This window comes from Rhynchophorus ferrugineus, unplaced genomic scaffold (assembly GCF_030347505.1).
Source record: "Rhynchophorus ferrugineus isolate W39M unplaced genomic scaffold, kcgeb_rfMv2 rfM689, whole genome shotgun sequence".
Lineage (NCBI taxonomy): Eukaryota > Metazoa > Arthropoda > Insecta > Coleoptera > Curculionidae > Rhynchophorus > Rhynchophorus ferrugineus.
Genome location: NW_027473266.1, coordinates 24,687 through 28,975, shown reverse-complemented (window position 1 = coordinate 28,975; position 4,289 = coordinate 24,687). Strand labels below are relative to the sequence as shown.

The 4,289-nt window shown below is 46.4% G+C and overlaps 2 non-coding genes across 2 annotated transcripts; both read right to left on the bottom strand.

The window, feature by feature from the left end:
* Positions 1 to 464: 464 nt before the first annotated feature.
* On the bottom strand, positions 465 to 619 carry LOC143206431 (5.8S ribosomal RNA). The gene has a single exon (XR_013008399.1). It is a non-coding gene; the product is annotated as a 5.8S ribosomal RNA (ribosomal RNA).
* A 708-nt stretch (positions 620 to 1,327) lies between these two features.
* LOC143206432 (small subunit ribosomal RNA) lies at positions 1,328 to 3,317 on the bottom strand. The gene has a single exon (XR_013008400.1). It is a non-coding gene; the product is annotated as a small subunit ribosomal RNA (ribosomal RNA).
* Between the last annotated feature and the right edge of the window lie 972 nt (positions 3,318 to 4,289).

Sequence of the window (4,289 nt, the reverse complement as noted above, 5' to 3'; positions counted from 1 at the left end):
TAATATGCTTAAATTCAGCGGGTAGTCTCACCTGCTCTGAGGTCGCTAGTTTAATATGCGTGGCGCTCGTAATCATCATAATAATGAAGATTAGGAGCCAATACGAAATATAAAAGTTTAGAATGGAAAAGACGCGCCGTCGAAAAACGGTGTTTTCTCCCTCGTATTCGAGAGACAACGCACCTACGATCCGACGTCGATTAAAAACTAATTTTATCGGATACGACGATCGTATTAATGGTGCGCGCTACGTTTATCACAAAAACGTGCGAACGACCGTTTTAAACACGTCTCATCCCTTTCATATTCGTACGACCCGTACGAGAGAGTTAGGTCACACGTACGGGTCCGCTGTCACGTTTTAGAACGTCGCGATCGAATCGCGCTTATACGCTCAGCACGCTCAGACATTTCTCGTCGATCGCGAAGATCAAAGAAAATCCGAGCAGTCTTGAAATGAGATACGACCCTCAGCCAGGAGTGGTCCGGGTATGAGATCCCAGGACCGCAATGTGCGTTCGAAATGTCGATGTTCATGTGTCCTGCAGTTCACAAGTTGACGCGCAATTAGCTGCGTTCTTCATCGACCCACGAGCCAAGTGATCCACCGTTTAGGGTAATCTTTTTTTAAGTTAGGTTTTAAACGCATATCGAAACGTTTCTATTATAAGACGACGACGACGACGACGACGCGCGCTCACGTCATAGACAGCGCTTGCGCCCCTTTCGCAGCCGCCGTCGACTTTAAAACGCTCTTACGGTTTATTTTCGTCTTCTCCACTACACACAACGAGAGGAGCGGAGACAGACTACTCGAAATGGTGACGTTCGTTGTAAATTTTCGTCGTCTCACCTCGTACGACAACAAAAGAGCATACGCTGATCATAGTTTGGCAATATTTTCGTAAACTAAATCTCACCCTTTTGGAATGAAACAAACGAAGGGTGATAAGATTTTTCGTAAACTAATCACATTACCGATCATCGTATATGTTCGTCGATATGAGGATCGAAACGTCGATTAGAAATATAATTGGCAAAATCGTTTTATTTTGCGCTCGATTTGTCCATTTATAACGAAATCCGTCGTAGGCCGACGATTATTACTCGTCGTCCTATATAACAACATCTTCATCGTATATATCTCCGCTTTCGGGCGTACATCTTTAAAACCATATATTATAGGTACCCGAAAACAGCTACGTTGACGACGTCGAAATTCGATCGGAACTTCCGAACTTCGTAGATGGCTCTTTAACGTTCGACAATGATTTTTACAGACTTGTACGTTTACCTATTATATATATATAGGCATAACAACACACTGTAATGATCCTTCCGCAGGTTCACCTACGGAAACCTTGTTACGACTTTTACTTCCTCTAAATGATCAAGTTTGGTCATCTTTTCCTACACATCGACGACGCCGAAACGCCATCGCGTGTCGATCCGAAGACCTCACTAAATCATTCAATCGGTAGTAGCGACGGGCGGTGTGTACAAAGGGCAGGGACGTAATCAACGCGAGCTTATGACTCGCGCTTACTGGGAATTCCTCGTTCATGGGGAACAATTGCAAGCCCCAATCCCTAGCACGAAGGAGGTTCAGCGGGTTACCCGGGGCCGCTCGGCCAGGGAAGACACGCTGATTCCTTCAGTGTAGCGCGCGTGCGGCCCAGAACATCTAAGGGCATCACAGACCTGTTATTGCTCAATCTCGTGCGGCTAGAAGCCGCCTGTCCCTCTAAGAAGAATAGTTTGTACGCCGACAGTAAAAACCGCGCACGAACCGCGAAACCCGAAAGCAACGCGGCCGGCGGGCCTTTAGGATGTCAAAAAGCGCCTAGTTAGCAGGCTAGAGTCTCGTTCGTTATCGGAATTAACCAGACAAATCGCTCCACCAACTAAGAACGGCCATGCACCACCACCCACCGAATCAAGAAAGAGCTCTCAATCTGTCAATCCTTCCGGTGTCCGGGCCTGGTGAGGTTTCCCGTGTTGAGTCAAATTAAGCCGCAGGCTCCACTCCTGGTGGTGCCCTTCCGTCAATTCCTTTAAGTTTCAGCTTTGCAACCATACTTCCCCCGGAACCCAAAAGCTTTGGTTTCCCGGAAGCTGCCCGTCGAGTCATATTAGGGAACGTCGACGGATCGCTAGCTGGCATCGTTTAAGGTTAGAACTAGGGCGGTATCTGATCGCCTTCGAACCTCTAACTTTCGTTCTTGATCAATGAAAGCGTTTTTGGCAAATGCTTTCGCTTCTGTTCGTCTTGCGACGATCCAAGAATTTCACCTCTAACGTCGCAATACGAATGCCCCCATCCGTTCCTATTAATCATTACCTCGGGGTTCCGAAAACCAACAAAATAGAACCGAGGTCCTATTCCATTATTCCATGCATACAGTATTCAGGCGAAATTTTAGCCTGCTTTGAGCACTCTAATTTGTTCAAAGTAAACGTGCCGGCCCACCTCGACACTCAGTAAAGAGCACCGCGGCAGGATTGAGTTGGGCCGTCGTAACCACGACGCGCACAACACGCACGCCGAAACGCACGCGCGACGGCGACGCGACACGACTAAGCCCACCGGCAGGACGTCTCGCGAAAAACACGCCAGTTAACACCGCGAACGATGAACCGGCGGCGCGAGACACAAATTCGACTACGAGCTTTTTAACCGCAACAACTTTAATATACGCTATTGGAGCTGGAATTACCGCGGCTGCTGGCACCAGACTGGCCCTCCAATTGATCCTCGTTAAAGGGTTTAGAGTGTACTCATTCCGATTACGGGGCCTCGGATGAGTCCCGTATCGTTATTTTTCGTCACTACCTCCCCGTGCCGGGAGTGGGTAATTTGCGCGCCTGCTGCCTTCCTTGGATGTGGTAGCCGTTTCTCAGGCTCCCTCTCCGGAATCGAACCCTGATTCCCCGTTACCCGTTACGACCATGGTAGGCGCAGAACCTACCATCGACAGTTGATAAGGCAGACATTTGAAAGATGTGTCGCCGGTGCGAGACCGTGCGATCAGCTTAAAGTTATTCAGAGTCACCAAGTTGTACGATGACGAGCGCGAACCCGAAACCGATTGGTTTTGATCTAATAAAAGCACTCCTTCCATCTCTGGTCGGAGCTCTGTTTGCATGTATTAGCTCTAGAATTACCACAGTTATCCAAGTAATTGTGGGTACGATCTAAGGAACCATAACTGATTTAATGAGCCTTTCGCGGTTTCACCTTAATTCGGTATGTACTGAGACATGCATGGCTTAATCTTTGAGACAAGCATATGACTACTGGCAGGATCAACCAGGGAACTGTTCTTATTATTTTATCGACACGAAGCAGATAAAACAAATACAGACACAGTTTATTTTATAAGTTTGACTTATAAAGAAACGTGTGCGTAAGACGACGATATATAATATATATCGACGACTAATAAAAAGGAGGTGCATGATAGCGCGCCTAGACGACGGAAAAACCGGTCCGAGGCGCCACGCTCTTACATTTTAATATTAGTTGTCTAATAAAACAAAACGATATCATCATCTTAGACACATCTTTTGTTTTTTTTATACACAACCGATCGACTAGGCACCCAATTATCTCGATTATCGACGACGATCGTCGACTACGTCGAAAATTGGATGCCGCAAAATATCGTTCGGCGTTTATAAGACCTCGAAAAACATTCTCTCCGAACCCTTCGCTAGATAGAAATATATAAAGCGACAAGGAAACCTCGTACGAGAAACGTTTCGTGATTTTTTATTTTATTCTCGCTCGGAGAGCAGAGAGCTATCGCAAAATGTGTTGCTGTTTTATGAACGTTCCGATGAAAAACCGATACGTCCATAAAAATAATAATTCCAATCGCATATGAATCGTGGATCATCTTCTTCTAACGAAGCCGAATGTTCCCGCCGAATTCGCGATCTCGCAGTGATACCGTCGTCGTCGTCGTACGCTTCCCGATATATCGAAAAAAACCGACCAGGAAGAACAACGAAACGACGATACAAAATCGCGAGAGCGTTACGAATATATAATAACACGACGAAATACGCTTTTTATTTAGATAAATAAAAAAATACGGTTCGGATCTTATATATTAACATATAATATGTAATACCACCTTCGCTGATCAAAAGCCACTCGGTAAAAGTGTCACAGCGCCGGTCGACCCGACCCGTCGTATCCGTCTCTCGTATCGCCCCACGTAGAAGCGCACACGATTTAAGCGCGGGTCTCTCGCCAGCTATCGGAAATGTATGGGTGTTTTAGA